This window comes from Danio rerio, chromosome 6, assembly GCF_049306965.1.
Source record: "Danio rerio strain Tuebingen ecotype United States chromosome 6, GRCz12tu, whole genome shotgun sequence".
NCBI lineage: Eukaryota > Metazoa > Chordata > Actinopteri > Cypriniformes > Danionidae > Danio > Danio rerio.
The window spans coordinates 37,190,362-37,208,112 of NC_133181.1; the positions used below are offsets into that span (position 1 = coordinate 37,190,362).

Sequence of the window (17,751 nt, forward strand, 5' to 3'; positions counted from 1 at the left end):
ATATATATATATATATATATATATATATTTTTTTTTTTTTTTTTTTTTTTTTTTTTTTTAATTGGTCTTACACATAATTTTTCAGATTTTTCATAATTCTGGTACTTTTACCATAAACATACATATCAATCATTTGGTAGAGGTTGATATTTTAGAAATTATAACGTGTTAAAATGTACTGATTGTGTTCAATAGCGACATTAGCAGTTGAGAAATGCAATCCAATTTTTTTTCTTGAAAGGGTAGTTAAAGGGTTAAGACGATTTCTGTGAAAATTTATCAAACTGTATCACAGAAACACTGACTAAAGTTCAGTAACAATGCATCAGACTGAAATCAGACAAATTACCTTAAGAAAATGCATATTTAAAATACATTCAAAAACATTTGCATCATTTATAAATCAGGAATCATCAGTAAGGCAATTGCAATGTTATTGCAGAGTAGAGAAAAACAATAGTATAAGGAAGTAATAATGAAAATGCATCTAAATGACTGAAGTCAGAAAGTAATTTGAGCACAAACATCAACATATTCTCATATAAATCATCAACTGCAATGCAGAAAAAAATATGTGAAAGTAATAATGAAAAGGCATCAAACAGCTTGAAAAAACAAAACAAACAATAAAAACTAAGAAAATACAAATTTTATATTAAGAAAAAATAAGAAAACATTTTATAACTTTCCCTTTAACAATTATGTGCAAACATCAATATATGAGATATAAAGCAATCATCAGTAAGGATGATCAAGTTCAATGTAAATGCAGTTTTGAAGAAAAAACAGATATAAAAGTTAAAATGAAACCTGAGGATGGAAGCATTTTAAAACAAATTTGAAATAGGAAAACTTTAACTTTTACTCGAACAATCATGTGCAAACATCAATCCTGAGATATAAAAGAGTCTGTAAGAAACATTAGTTGCAATGTAACTGCAGTGTAGAGTGTCTTAAAAAATATCTAGTCCATTATTATGTGCCGTCATCATAGCAAAGAGAAAAGAAATCAGTTATTAGAAATGAGTTATTAAAACTATTCTTTAGAAATGGGTGTCATGGTGGCACAGTGGGTAGTACGATTGCCTCACAGCAACAAGGTCGGTGGTTTAAGCCTCAGCTGGGTCAGTTGGTGTTTCTGTGTGGAGTTTGCATGTTTTCCCCGTGTTCGTGTGGGTTTTCTCTGGGTGCTCCTTTTCCCCCACAATCCAAAGTACAAGTTAAAGAACACAGAATCCAAGGAAGCAGTGAGGTCACAGTATTAATGATTACTGTTTGTCAGCAAAAATTAATGCTAGCAGAACCCTTACTGCTAGTGTCTCCTCCCCAGGATGTCCATAAACCACAGTCTGCCACACCAGGGAACACTGCTTGGGGTAGTTCACACCAAAGATGTAGAATGCTTTATAGCAAACGTCCACTTTGGCAAGTAATGTACTTTGCAATAATAAATAGCACAGCACGTGAGCAAAGGCTTGAAAGAAGTGGTGGTCTCCAAGGATGAGAACATGAGGAAACTCAATAGATTCTTGAATTCAATGGATGAAGATACTCAGCAATATTGGTCCCAATCTGAAAAAATAAATAGAAGTAAGATTTATTAAAAACTCAAAAGTGTAAAAGTTAAATATCTTTAGAGTTAACTTTAGAACACCTAAAATACCTTTAGAAGCAATTAAGGCCATAACACACCAAGCTATCAGCCAGTGTTGGCATTAGTTAACCACTGACCATGGCACCATGCTGCAATTTTTTGGCCCGAGTGAAGATGACAATGCAACAACAGGTTTGCCTAAGGAACTTTTTTTAATAAGTAATAGTAAGGCAAGATGAGCATTTGAAATTATTAAGTATTTAATTGTGTTTTCTTAATGAGAATAGATAAGACCCTTCTTCCTGAGCAGGGACTGTTTGCAACCGTATTTGTATCATTTGAAGCCGCATTTAAATTTTCTTTAAAAACTTCAAAAATGAGGCACAATCTCAGTTTAAGATGGATAAAATTGCTGAAATATTTTCCTAAAAAAAAAATCTTTCTGACTGAAGAAAGAATGACATGAACATCTTGGGTGACAAGGGGGTGAGTACATTATGTGTGAATCTTTTGTTGGAAGTGGACTTCTCCTTAAATGAAAATAATTGGCTTACAGGCCATTTAGAGTTTGTTGCATTCACTATTTATATAAAGCATCTAATCACTAAAAATTTGAGAAACCATAGCTGTGACCAAATCACAACTTTCACAAAATCGTCATCTTTTTATGTTTTACGCAGCAGATGCCCTTTCAACTGCAACCCATCACACTCTCATTTACACACACACTATGGACAATTCAGCTTACCCAATTCAGCTACACCGCATGTCATTGGACTGTGGAGGGGAAACCCATCCAAGGCTCAAACCAGCGACCATCTTGCTGTGAGGCGACAGCACTACCCACTGCGCCCCCATGCCACCCTAATAACAAACATAAAAATAACATTTTCATTGTTAATAAAATAACTAAGACAATCATTATGCATTAAATGCATCATTATGCATCGAGAAACCTTTAATTGAATCCTTACCCTCTGAATTGTATTCAAATTGACCTAAAAACGAGGAAAGGTTCGCTCCTGTGCTAAAAATAAAACAAGAGAATGTCACTGGTTGCATGAACAGCAGATTTTAAAAAATAACCAGACAAAAACAAATTGGCATTAGAGTTCAATCTCTCAGTTTAAAGTGTTGAAGTGGCTAATGATTACTAGGGCTGCCCCCTAATAATTGAATAACCATTAGTCAACTAAAAATTTATTATTCATTCATTCATTTTCTTTTTAGCTTTGTCGCTTTATTAATCTGGGGTAACCACAATGGAATGAACCACCAACATATCCAGCATAAGTTTTATGCAGCGAATGCCCTTTCAGCTGCAACCCATCACTAGGAAACAAATACTCATTCACACACATACACCATTGACAATTTAGTCTACTTAATTCACCTTTACCACGTCTTTGGAAACCGGGGCACCTGGAGGAAACCCACGCGAACACGGGGAGAACATGCAAACTCCACACAGAAAGGCCTATTGACCCAGCCAAGGATCGATCAAGTGGCCTTGTTGCTATGAGGCGAATGTGCTACCCACTAGTTGCAGAAAAAAAGTCCACACTGGCAAAGTCAATGTATGCTGCATGAATCCGCTGTGTAAAAAATATGCTGGATAAGTTGGCGATTCATTCCGCTGTGGCGACCCCAGATTAATAAAGGGACTGAGTCAAAAAGAAAATGAATTAATGAATAAATGGTTTATTAATAAATCTGTAATTATTCAACTAATGCTTCAAATGAACATCACAAGTCAACCAGACAAATGTTTAGACAAGGGCAGCCCTAATGATTACAATGAACCAAGTAAAATATTATTACATACCTTCAAATGTGGGGATTAACTCCTCAAGATTGCATTCTTTTAGTTTGATTTTCACGCAATTATCCATCTGAAAAAGAATAACAGATAAAAGCGTTTAAGCAAAATTAAGTAAAAAAAGATCATGTTAGCCACTATATCACAAAAATACTCCTAAATGATAATAATTATCCAGGGTGTCACATAAAACAGTGGTCAAACTTTTTCTTTTTGCAGTCGAAGATGATTAGGTTGGAATTAACCTTAGCTCAGACATTTCCGTTAGCATGAAACGACCCTTACATACAGGATTAATTAAAGATAGCTCAAATCACATCTAGAATGTAAAATGCTCATAGTAAATTAATAACATTTGCTATTCAATGTACAGATGTACAGCTAAACAAAATGTACATGCAGAGCAGGACAATTATTGTATATATTTAGATTTAAAAAAAAAACATTGTTAGAAGCTGAATTCAACACTTATGCATCAAAGTATTGTCACAAAAATCCATGAACAAACTTAAGAAATACAAGAGTAAAAATACTACTTACTGCTTTACAGTTAACACCCCAGAAAGATCACAAATCACAGTAACGTTACTTACTGTCATCACCTAGCCAACATAAAAATCTGTGTCATTCAAAAGGCATTTTATTACAATTAAAAGCTCCTAAATTATCCTAGGTGTTGTGTTTATAAAGTGGTCATCAAACATGCTTCACGTTAGTTTCATTAGTTACCTTATACTTTTCGAGCTCCTTCCGATGCCATGCGCGCTTACCCGTCCACCGATCAACAGGCTGGGCGTGAGGCGGAGCAACAGGTCGGGCGTGAGGCGAGCACAGGTCAGGCGTTAGGCGGAGCAACAGCTCGCGCGTTAGTCGGAGAAACAGGTCCGGAGAAACAGGTCGCCGTTAGGCGGAGAAACAGGTCCGGAGAAACAGGTCGCCGTTAGGCGGAGAAACAGATCCGGAGAAACAGGTGGCTCGTCAGGCGGACTCGGAGCAACAGTTCAGCCATAAGGCGAGCACAGGTCAGCGTGAGGCGGAGCAACAAGTCGGCCATCAGGCGGAGAAACAGAAAAAAAAGCGCGTGTATATTATACTAAGTAAACTAAGTGTGTTATTTCTTATGAAAATTGTTAAATACACACTAAATAACTTACGTCTCACACAGAATTTCACTCGCTTCCCCTCAAAGACAGCGCAAAGAAAATGGCGGTTTCTCACGTTGATGTCCCTGCATGTTGACGTGACGTGCGTGCTCTCTTTCACGTCCGCGTTCCCAACCCAGCACTGCTGGGTTACAGATAAAGATCGATTTTCAACCCAAATTGGGTTGAATCAACCCAATTTTGTTACCCAGCAGTCTCAACCCAGCATTTGGGTTAAAAAACCAACCCAGCGTTTTTTAGAGTGTATCCAGTCACGTTCTCCCAATATCTTGTACATGTTCGATTGCTTTACCAAATCGTTCCTCAGCTTGTTTAGTGCCTTCGATAGGGCAAAGTCACAAGCAGTCACATGGATCTTCGTTTTCTTCATGGCTTCCCCACACAAACCTCTCTTTGTGCCTCAAATAAGCCCCAAACATCAGCCTCCCTCTGGTAATGCACAATATGCCATTACAGCAGACTATCATGTTGTGCTCAACCTGGTAATATTAAGCGAGTAATATTGAAAAACGACCCAGGCCTGGCAGTTTTCTCAGTATGGGATATCTTGATCAATGGGAACAGCAGGGCAGTCATTATGGTTGCATTAAAAAGTAATAAACAGGAGCGTGCGGACATGACTCAGGTGCTTGTACAGAAGCAAATCTGGGATCATATGCTGGCATGATTATGAAAAATGAGACGGGTAGCTTGCCGTGATTGGGTGGTAATTAATCAGCTTGATGAAGTGTGGTCTTGCGTGTATCGAAAGGCACATTTACTGTGTTGTGTGTGTGAAATTTAGGGTTAGATGAAGGGTCATTTCTTGGCCCCTCCAGCTGCTGGGTATACTGATTTATGTCTTCTGTCTGGTGAGTCTGTTGCTTTTAATCATTAAACTTGTATTTCTTTATTAAGAGCTTGATCAGAGACAAAGGTGTCAAATATGATAGACTGTGACGAGGTTGATTAGTGGTTATTTGCCATTTCATTTACTATTGAAATGTTACTGATATTGATATGTCTTGTGCCCAATAAGTCATTTATTATAAACTAAATATATAGTGAAATTAATACTTTAAATGTATATTTTTAATAATTGTTATTTACATATATATGAGCAATATCACACGAGTAGCAGTGCAATATGGCTGTATATTGGCACTGTTGGGAGGTGTGTGTTGCCTTAGTGTCCCACCAGTGAATATATACAGCCATATCGCACTGCTACAAGAGTGAAGAAAAAAAGAAAACCAAACCAAGAGTCTTTTTGTAAGAGGAACTACTTTCACCCGCCGTTCATTCACATCTGCAGCTGGGGTCAAAACAGCAGAAACTGTTACTTCACACATGTCACAGTGGAGCTAGTATTTGAACAGTTCTGATGACAAAACAGTTGATTTTGCTGCCATTTTATGATTATAAGGCTGAACAGCATGAAATGCCTTCAGTCTAAACAGATTCCCCAGTGTTTGCAAAAGGGAGATCACAATAATTAACTCTGAAAAACCCAAAGCAGTGCCACCAGATTACTGTTGTGTTTGCAATAAGGAAAAACGGCTAAACACATGCGGGCATTTCTTCTTTCTTTTTTTGCTGGACTGCAGTAATGAAAACAAACAGATGGCCAAAAAAAAAAAAAAAGATCAGGGTTGCCAAGACAAAATACACACATTCCAGGTATGTGAGTCCCATCTCACACTCAATGCACTACAATTATATGGTATAAAAACAGCACTTCAACTTATAAAAGAGAGAGATTGACTATCAGTAATAATTAAATTCGATAAATATATATATATATATATATATATATATATATATATATATATATATATATATATATATATATATATATATATATATATATTGGAAAGTCACTTACCAGTTTAATAATGACTTGATCAGCTGTAGTTTTTTGCTGATTTTATCCTCTAAGGGCTTATTATACAGTCTCTGTCACCATCTTGTGGATAGACAAAGTAGACAATGGCCGCCAACGCAGTCTCTCCCAACTGATAAATTTTCTGAAATAGGCACTATACTTATAAATAAACTGCATAGTAGCAATCTAAACAACTACATCAAAAGAACATTATGTTGCCCAACAACAGCAATATTTTTTCAAACTGTAAAGTGTCCTATACTCAGTATATAATAGAACAAATATGATTAATGTAAAATTAAAAATATTATTTACACTTAAAATATAATTTATTCCTAGATACAGTGTGATTTTTAATTAATATTTAAAGCTATATATAATATAATAATAATTATTACTTATTAATTCAATGTATTTATTTAATTTAATAATAATAATAATAATAATAATAATACTCAGTGGTTAGCACTGTCGCTTCACAGCAAGAAGGTCACTGGTTTGAGTCCTGGCTGGGTCAGTTGGTATTTCTGTTTGGAGTTTGTATGTTCTCCCCGTGTTGGCGGGGATATATACACATATATTATGAACCAAATATCATATATAATTCTAGTTTATAAGAATTGACTTGTCTTAAATATAAAAATATTAAGAAATGCATTGTTAAAATCGCTCTACATTTCTAATTGTTCATAAAGCATCAACATTTGTGGCAGATGAGTAAATCTTTGAATACATAAAACAATTCATTAAGAAGAAGAATGCATTCATGTGTAGAATAACAGTATGACAGTTTTCGCGGTTATCACAGTGACATTTTACCCTTTACAAGACTTCCTTGCTGTTGTTTTTGCATTGATAAGTGACAAGTTGCACAAGAAACAAAGGCTAGGCCCTATTATAACTATGCATGCATTTTGCTGCATAATTAGTTTAAATATTATGGAGGGATCCAGTCAGATGCACCGGATGGGTTCAATTTCATGCTTCAGGCAGTGGTTCCCTCAAGTAATTTCCCATGTGGCCGCGCTCCAGGAGCACTACTGAAACCCAAGAGCAAGCCCCAGTCTGTGGGCCATGAGTGCTCTATTCCTGCTGCCCGAGTGGAGGCTTCAGCACAGCCGTATTGCTTCTTAGTCACGCAGCTTGTGCTGGCGATTTCATATAGCAACCATCACTGCTGATTTTTCTCACCATCTTCATGAGCTCAGGCACCAAGAGGCAACCGCTGACTGCAAAAGGTAAAGCTGGTGATTTTTATTTTGAAGTAATTAAAAAAAAAAATTTTTGGTTGATTTTTGGCAACATAGTCTCATTCTGTAAACGAAGCCCTAAATATATTTCTGGAAGTCACAAATTATGTTGCCAGAAGAATGTATGGTAGCATTTCGTCTTTAAAATGAACACTACGGGTGGTATGACGTCATTCCTTTTTGTATTTACCAGCTGACCGCTTACCTCTGTATGAACAGCTTTCCTGCTGTTACCAGTTTGTCCAGTTAGCTCACCATGTACATTGGCAGACTTGGGACGCGAAGAGGACACATGTACATTTACATTTAGTCATTTAGCAGACGCTTTTATATAAAGCGACTTACAAATGAGGACAAGGAAGCAATTTACACAACTATAAGAGCAACAATGAATAAGTGCTGTAGGCAAGTTTCAGGTATGAAAAGTGCAAGAGGCAAAACAAAAAATTTATTTATTTATTTTATTTTTTTGTAGTACAGTTAGCGGTGGAGCCAGAGAGGCAATTGCAGATTAGGAAGAAAAGTGGAGACTAAATAGTTGAGTTTTTAGTCGTTTCGTGAAGACAGCAAGTGACTCTGCCGTTCTGATGCATGTCAAAAGGGTTCGGGTCCAGCAAAGAACGGTTCCAGAAAGCGGGTAAGACAATAACGGAAGCCAAAAAATAAAATGAAAAATTAAAGAAAAGGGTGAGAATGTGGTAAAATCTGAAAACATGGTAAAAATCAGGCGAGGACTTAACTTTTTCTTGATTGCTTTTGAAAACTTTTTTAAAAATTTGCTTCTGGGACGTAATTGGCACTCCCCAGAAATGTATATGGTACATTTTTTTAAGAATGAGCCCGGGTTGATTTTTTGATAGTTTTGATAGTTTTTTGATAGTGAAATTTTTATTTTTATTTTTTTTATTGATAGTATAGCAAGAACGGGATGGATATGGTAGAAGAAATAAGATTTGGAAATAGCACAAACCAAAATAAAATTTCTGTAAAAGCCATGTAAACATGTCATTGTCATGCAATACAAGATCAAAAAGACACTTTAAATATGCTATATAAATATTAGTGTGTAAAACTGATGTCTACAGAAGAATTCTTGCACAATATCCGAGTTTAATGGCCCTACAAGGTTAATTAAAACATCATAATATGAGGAACATATTATATTTGGAAGAGAAAAAGAATAATCTGAGTGAAGATATTATAGCATACAGTGACTTTAAAATGACTATATATGTAATTGATATTTCATTGGTTCTTATTGATTTACTCCCATGTGGATTGTTCAGTATTGTTCATTGTTTTCTTGTTTTGTTCTTATGAAACAAACACAGTTGAAAACAAAATGATGAGCCCTTTTTAGAATTTGTTTTTCTTTTTCAAATATTTTTAAAGTGATATTTAATGGAGCAAGGACTTTTTACAGTATTTCATATAATATGTTTACCTCTGGAAAGAGTGTTCTTTTAGTTTGGCTGAAACAAATGCATTTAAAAAAAATAAGGTCAATAACAATATTATTAGCCTTTATTAGTACCCTTATTATTTGTTTTACCATTAGCTACAGAACAAGCCACCATTATCCACATCTTGCCTAATTAAGCTAAGTTGCCAACGTATTTAAATAAAGCTTTTACATTGCACGTTAAGCTATAGGAATACTGGTATCTTGCTAAATAAGAAGAAAAATATTACATATTCTTAAATCATGGCAAAAAATTACAATTACACAGGAGGGTTAAAAATTTTGACTTCAGCTGTACAAAAGTTGTACACTTTCTAAGCAGAGATTTTGTTTCTAGAGGACAATATTGTTAAAATAATCCATTACTAAAGATTTATGAAAGCTACAAAAATCAATCATACATGGCCGGCATATTGTTGCAATGGCACTTTGTATAGAAATGTAAACATTAATAGTAAATTAATTAATAGTTTTGTTTTCAATAACTGACATTTGCAATCTTGTTTTGAAAAGTTTGTGATTTCAGGGCCCCAAAAACCCCATTCAGTATCCTTTACATGTACTCCAATACACAATTACATACAAAGCAATAAGCCAGCAATGCAAGTAAAGTATGTTTTCAGGACTTACCTGTATTAAAAAAAAACAATTCATTACTGTTATTGATTCCAAAATGCAATAATTCATTCATTCATTTTCTTGTCGGCTTTATTTAGTACCTTTATTAATCCAGGGTCACCACAGCGGAATGAACCGCCAACTTATCCAGCACATTTTTACGCAGTGGATACCCTTCCAGTCGCAACCCATCTCTGGAAAAAATCCATACACACGTTCACACACACACACACACACACACACACACACACACATACTATGGATAATTTAGCCTACCCAATTCACCTGTACCGCATGTCTTTGGACTGTGGGGGAAACCAGAGCACCCGGAGGAAACCCACGTGAACACAGGGAGAACATGCAAACTCCACACAGAAACGCAAACTCCACACAGAAACGCCAACTGAGCTGAGGATCGAACCAGCGCCAAAATGCAATAATTAGTTTATATAATTATTTTATCTACTGAATCTACTCCAATTATTGAATTAATTTAATTAATTTCAGTTGTCATTTTAAATACACCAATAAAAACCAAAGACATATATTGTAATGTCAGCAGAAGACTTCTTTAGAGTATTCTTTAGGATCACATGAAGAATTCTTTAAAGATACAGCATTTTGCACTTTTGTTTTTATTGGATGAGCGAAAATTTGTATGTCTTTGGGTCTCGAAAACACCTGAATGTGTGGTTTGTTTCCTCCCCACTTAAATATTTGCTATTTTTAAATGCTCTTAAATTAGCAGCAAGTATCTAGTTCTGTCACATATCCCACATGCGCACTTCAATAAACCGTCAGAAAGCAGGTTAATGTGTTTACATGCTGGGCGAAATCGGCATAATTGGAAAAAACCTAGCTGTGAGGATCTTGAGTCATATATGACCTTTCTCCAAGAAAAAAGAATAATGGGTCAAACCTATTGTCGGCTTTTTAAGCAAAATCAAGTTACGAACATGCAAGAGTTACAATCACTGTCGTGTAAATGATCAGCAAAAGCACACAAAACGTTTTGCATTCATTGTTGAAAAGTATTGTGCATACATGTCTTCAGACAAAAGTACTGTAAATGTGTTTGTTTGTTTCCATAGTGTTCATGCAAGCTTGATTTTCAAAGGCACAAATTATGTCATTTTTTTTAAAGGGTGAATTTAAAATTCACTCGGCTCAGCAATACAGCATGGCAATTTGAACGTACTCCTGGTATACAGTAATAAACCAAATCAAAAACCAATTTAGAAATCCACTTTGTCTAAAACAAAGCTGCAATTACATATTAGAATAGCTCATCGAACTCTCTTACATCTTATAATTAACTAATCAGCATTGCTTTTGTTTATGTTTTCCATTTGTGTCAGACTAATTAGTGTTCAACTAAACCTATCAAAGAGGTTGAGAGCGGGTCATGTCAGAGTGACGTTAACTGGCTGTGATGCTCTCTGGGACTTTAAAGTGCACTGCTCATACTGTGTAAAGGACTTTCTGCATTGGGTCAAGAGGCTTTGGTCCCTGCAGGCACATTTAATTGGTCAGAGTCATGGAAACTTGGACACTGGGGCTCTATTTACTTGCATGGTCAGTCTGACAGGGATGAGTGCGTTTTGTGGTTGAGTGATGAGTGAAAATGTCCTTTGTATGCATGTATCTTCTTGTATGGGAAGGTTATAAATAATTAAACATGTCACTTTTACAAGTTTACGCTAGCCAAAAGGGGTCAGAAGGGACAGGAAGCCCACGACTTGGCTTGTAATCTCAGGAGAATAAACATCTGCAGCGTTTGCAGCGTTTCACTCCTGGATTGATCAACATGATGGATGGATAGCGGGTTTAATTGCATCCCACAGGAGACAAAGATTGGTTTTAGATGTCTGCCTTACTAAAAATGCTCTCTGAACATCCTTTGTGCGATTCTGTCAATTTGATTTTTATTTGTCATTAGTGACCCTTGATCTGACCGCTTGCCTATTGATCCTACATAAGTGCCTTGAGCTTAGGGCTAGATCACCATCGCTAGTCTCTTTAGGTCTTAATGACGGTATTGTCTAGGGTTTTCATCGAGTCAGCACTATGGTGTCTGCATGATATACACAGCTGTGGAAAAATTAAGGAACCACTTAAAGATTTTCATTTTCTCTGGATTTACTGGATTAATTAGGATGGGCTAGTATAAAATGTTAGCATCATTTTTAATAAATTTTTTTTTTATATATATATATAAGTACAAAATATTTTATTCTATAAAGGTCTGATAATATTTTCCAACTTTGAAGTTGAAGTTTTATGGAGAGTATAGGATTAAGAGATGTAGAATATGTCATGCATAATAAGTCTTTGATATATACCTTTATGAAAACTGTAATACTGTATAATAAACAGCCAGCTTATTAACTAAAAACAACTAGTTAATTGTGAGAATGGGTCCCCAGCATAACAACTAATAAAGGTTTGGACATTTAACACACATAAATATCTAGGGTTCGTGACATGTTATTCCAACCTAACACCCTGGCTGTTTATTAAAAAAAAGTTTAACAAAGACTGTTTTTTTCTGTGGAAACTTCACTCAAATAATTGTTTTGCTTGTTCAAACTACTTAACTACTTAAAAAGAGCTGAAACAACACAATTCTTGAGATTTCATTGGGACAACTTGTTTTTTTATGTTCAATCCACATCAATTTGTTAAAAGTGTTAAGTTAATCAATTTGTGTTGGGTCAACATGAATGAATTCTGTGCAACCCTGCATTTTTTACATTGTTCAGTTTGTTTTATCTTTCTGCATTGTAGCTTGGTACGGTAGTCTGAGTCTGTCAAATAAAAACAGATTGAGTAGCTTTGTGAAAGAGGCAGGCAAGATTATCGGTTTTGACCAAACTGGTCTAATGGTAATTTTACTATAATTATGTTTTAAAGAGAGCTCAGGGTATCTTATGCTGCCAACAGGATGTCATTAAATGAGTCCAGCAGGGAGGGAGATGCATCTTTAAAATGGTGTACAGTGCATGTGGAAAGTATTCATCGCACTTCAATTTTTCCACATTTTTATGTTACAGCCTTATTCCAAAATGGATTAAATTCATTTATTTATTCATTCAATTAATTTAATTTTTTATTGTGTGTAGAGTTTTGAGGAAATAAATTAATTTAATCCATTTCGGAACAAGGCTGTAACATTAAAAAATGTGGTAAAAGTGAAGCTCTAAGAATACTCTCCGGATTCGCACTGTATAAAAAAAAGAAACTACAAATTAAAATTATTAGAAATTTAAAAAGGACCAATTTTGCCTTTTTTTTTTAAGTAAGATGTACAATGTCCCTAGAGTGGCTTAACTGAGGATAACTCACAAATATCACTTTAAAACTGACCTTTTTAGGCTTTAATTGTTTTTGATTGATTTTATTAAGTGTGAATAAAATTAATACATTTCACAATTAGAAGCTGGTTATATTTACAGCCTGTTGCCACACCACTGTGTTTAAACCCCTTATAAAGTGACTTTGCACAATCCTTACATCTGTTTATCTTTTTCACTCTGGCATTTATCATTGTCTTTGAAAAACAGTATTGCTTTGCAGGTGAATTAAAGCAATAAGTCCTTCATAAGCAGAAACCTTCTTCATTTATAGTGTCTGCCAGTATCAGTGTTGCTGAAGATCCTTCAAGCTGAATGCCTCACCTGAGCTACACGGGCAGAAAAAAAAGCCTTCCATAACACACATAGCAAATTTGTGCTCTTAAAGAAGAAGCCACTTTCAATGGCTCAGCCTTGTGTGTCTGTGTGTTGAGTCACACTTTAAGATTATCAAAAAGACAGGAAGGAAGTTTTGATTTACCTTTATTATAATAGCAACACTTTAGAAATGTGAGTCAGAGCAGCTTTATTAACATTTCAGCTTAGTAGAGCCTGCACATAGTAAAACAAAACAGGGTTCCCTGAGGATATAAGTGCTTCACAACGCAATAACACTGGGAATCATAACACACTTAAACTTTATTTAAACACTAAACAATAATAATTTAAATATTATTAAAAATAGAACTGAACAAGAAAGTACAGATTGTACAATTATATGTGTAAGTTTGTAAATGTGTAAATTAAGCAAGTAGTAAGTCATCTTATCCCTAAACACAACGCTTACAGAAAACATTCTGCATTTTTACATTTCCAAAAGTCCTTAATTTTATGTAATTTCTGGTATTACCTGTTGGGAACAACTTGAATACTCACACACACAAACAAACACATTCACACTAACTTTGTAAGTTAATATTTCCTGAAAGAAATTAGCGATTCTGAACTGCCTGAGATGAGTTGTTAATAATTCCAATGTTAACTCTTACACAAGCCTATATGCATAGCATAAGTGTATGTTTTTTATTTGCTGCCCATGAGCACTGACTCTTTAGACCCTCAAACGCTGCATCTGTAATTGAGGCTGAATTGAAAATGCTGTTTTTTGTACTGTGAAAGTAAATCCACTCAATGCAATTCCAAAAGGGGAGGACTAGAGCTCAAATTGATATGGTAAAACCAAAGCCATAACTGCTGAAATTCAAATATGTTAATTAGTGTTTTGTTTTTGATACATGCTGCAAGTAGTAGACCAATCACAACAGACTGGGCCAATCTTGATGAATCAGAACAATTTGATTGTGAGACAGAGATTTAAAGCGAGTTATTTTTTTTAAATCATAGGTCTCAAACTGAATTCCTGGAGGGTCTCAGCTCTGCACAGTTTTGCTTTAACCCTAAAAAAAACACATGTTGAACACCTTGAATAGTTGGATCACCTTTATTAGTTGAATCATCTGTTTTTGATCATGGTTCAAGCAAAACTGCAGAGCTGCAGCCTTCCAGGAATTGAGTTTAAGACCTATGCTTTAAATGAACCATTTCAGGCACTATTGAAAAAGATTGAATGCTGTAACGTATATTTTGAGGAAATTAAAGTGCGTTTTGACCTTGCATGGGTATGAACCTATTGTAAGAGACCTACAAAACAAAATTAGGAATCCTTAAAATAGCATAATAGGGGCACTTTAATGTGAAGTGTGTCAATTTTTTTATGTGAAAATCATTCTCCTTCATTGTAATGTGCAGCGTCCTTGAAGAGAATTACAACTGTGGCTTTCAATAAAACCAATATTGATTTATTGCTAATTAATTCTTTAGTAAAGCTGAGATTTGGCCATCTCATGCTCCACTGTCTATATCCCTGCATCTACACATGTAAATCCAAATCCATTGTCCAAATCCTCCCAAATGAGCAATCCTATTTACATGCCCTCTGGCAGTGCACAACACAGTTCATTTGCTGTGATTTCCATTCCATGTAGCTGGAAATCATGCTACTGTGTCTTGCTTGGCCCATAAATTACTGTAATGCATGCTCGCCATAGCAGTGCTTGACCTGAACATTCAGCCAATATATAAACATACAGCAGGGAAAATAAGTATTGAACACATTACCATTTTTTACCAAAAAACATTTTTCTAAAGTTGCTGTTGACTTGAAAATTTTACACCTGATGTTGGTAACAACCAAAGAAATCCATATATGGAAAAAAACAAATCTAATGAGTTTACAAATGAAGTTATCCGTAATAAAATTAAGGAGCGGGGAAAATGTCTTGAACACATGAAGAATGGGTGGTGTGAAAAGGCAGTGAAAGCCCAGACAGCAGCTGAAATCTCTCAATAGTTACTAAGCAACCCTCTGCTCTTCCTCAGTGTAGCTGCTTCAGTCCAACATCTATATTATCAGGATGATAATGGTTAACGCTTCAGCAAGACAAATATCTGACACTCTCATATGCTTGCAGCGAAAGAAAATCAAGCTGTGGAATGACCCAGCCAATTACCTGACTTGAGTCCAATAGAAAATACAAATTAAAGATTAGATTTGATGGACGAGACCAACAAAACCATCAAGATTTTGTCATGCGTGAAGTCATGTGACTTCATTCTCCATATGATTAAGCTGTCATCACCAAAAAAAAAAACCACACACACACACAGTTAAAGTCAGAAATATTAGACCCCCTTTTATTTTTTTTTTCTCTGTTTAAGTATTTTTAAAAAGATGTTTAACAGAGCAAGGACATTTTGACAGTATGTTTGATAATATTTTTTCTTCTAGAGAAAGTCTTCTTTGTTTAATTTTGGCTAAAATAAAAGCAGTTTTTCATTTTTTAAACACCATTTTAATGACAGAGTTATTAGCCCCTTTAAGCTATAAATTTTTCGATAGTTGACAGAACAAACCATCATTTTACAATAACCTGCCTAATTACCCTAACCTGCCTAGATAACCTAATTAACCTAGTTAAGTCTTTAAATGTCACTTTAAGCTATATAAAAGTGTCTTGAAAAATATCTAGTCAAATATTATTTACTGTTATTATGAAAAAGATAAAATAAATGAGTTATTAGAGATGAGTTTTTAAAATTATTATGTTTAGAAATGTGTTGAAAAAATATTTTCTACAATTAACAGAAATTGTGGAAAAAATAAACAGGGGGCCAATAATTCTGACTTTAACTGTATAGCCCAAGTAGAATACCGGAATTTAAAGTAATGCCATTTGACTTTCAAAACTGGCCTGTCACATTAAAGATTCATGGGAATGTAGTGTGAATCAGAGGCATGATTGCAACAGAAAAAAAGATTGACTTGTTTTCCATGCATGTGGGTGCTACATCACAATCAAAAAACCTTCTTCGATAACAGTTCCTTCCATTTGTAAAGCACAAACAAGGACAATGTAAAGTTAACAAAGAGACGTTTATTATGAAAAGCTGATTGTGGAAAGTTTACATTTAAATCCACATTTAAATCTGTTTATGTTCCCTCACAGCACTTTAAAATTAAAAAAACGTTAGAATCCACAGAGGAAAAGCATCATTTCGCTTTCAGATCTTCTTCATTTGCATATAAGAATATATTAAATAGTGTTTTTGTCCTCTTGAAGCAATATTTAGTCATGAATTATTAAGAATGTCCATAGGGCACTGTGCTATTTCCTTTGCAATTTTTTTTCAGTTGTATTTTCCCCTTTTTCTTTCTGTTATGATTTCTAATTTCTTTTAAATGTGTCGTTTAAATGTCAGCTTGTTCACAAACATCCCACCAGTGCAATAATCTACTGTATTTCCCAGTCTTATTGTTAAGATTACCTCCAGTGGGCCAGATCTGTAGAGACCAGCTTGAGAGCCAGAGAATGTGTAATTAAAGCAAGACCGAGACTATCGATTTACAGCTTATAGGATTTCTGTCATGTGTTTGCCCTAGACATCAATTTAGGGGTGTGCTTGTGTGTGCACTCAGACAAGGGTAGCCGATCACAACGTGCTGTTTTGTTAGATCGCTGGCCAGTCTGAAATCCGCTCTGTCTGGTTTTAGTAGCCCGTTTTTCAGGAGGGTGTGTGTTTAGAGGGAAGTGTGTGTCTAAGAGTCTCTTCATGGCCTAATGAAGCTGTGAATGCGGTTCTGCTTGTGCACGTGTTTTAGACTGTCATTTGTGCCAGATCAGCAGGTCTGCTGTAACAGCACAGGCATTATTAGTGGAATGTGACGCACTTCATTTGTCTGCCCACTCGCATTTTTTATCAGCTTCTTTCTTTGTTTGTTTCTGTTGCAATTTTGATATAAAGTGATGAGGTGGTGCATTGATGGCATCAGATGGTAATTATGGTTTTTCAAAACTGACATATTGTCATTTTCTTATTTGCAAGTACCAGCATTTTTACAGCTTACTGTATGTGCAATTATATACAGTATTTTATTGTTTTTATGTTGAGTTTCATTCTATGTTCCTTCTGTTTTTGGATGTACAGTAAGTAAATTGCAGTAAGTCTGTTTTTTGCTTTCACAAAAACCTGGTTGGAATGGTAATCAAACTTTTTTACTGAGAAATATCCACAGTAATACAAAAAAATCCAATACATTACAGAAATTGGACTATTTTGAAGTAAATCAA

At 35.1% G+C, this 17,751-nt stretch overlaps 1 protein-coding gene and 1 long non-coding RNA gene across 10 annotated transcripts in view; one reads left to right on the forward strand and one right to left on the reverse strand.

Annotated features, from left to right (window-relative positions):
• Positions 1-17,751, forward strand: part of lrp8 (low density lipoprotein receptor-related protein 8, apolipoprotein e receptor) — a 332,503-nt gene that overhangs the window by 172,482 nt on the left and 142,270 nt on the right.
• On the reverse strand, positions 375-4,196 carry LOC103908727 (uncharacterized). 3 transcript variants are annotated; one of them, XR_012408057.1, is made up of 6 exons: positions 4,143-4,196; positions 3,954-4,015; positions 3,420-3,486; positions 2,569-2,616; positions 2,343-2,458; positions 375-1,572 (listed from the first exon to the last, which is right to left on the reverse strand). It is a non-coding gene; the product is annotated as an uncharacterized lncRNA (long non-coding RNA). The 3 variants fall into 3 exon arrangements; XR_661946.4 differs by having other exon boundaries at positions 2,569-2,621; XR_012408056.1 differs by lacking the exon at positions 3,954-4,015 and having other exon boundaries at positions 2,569-2,621.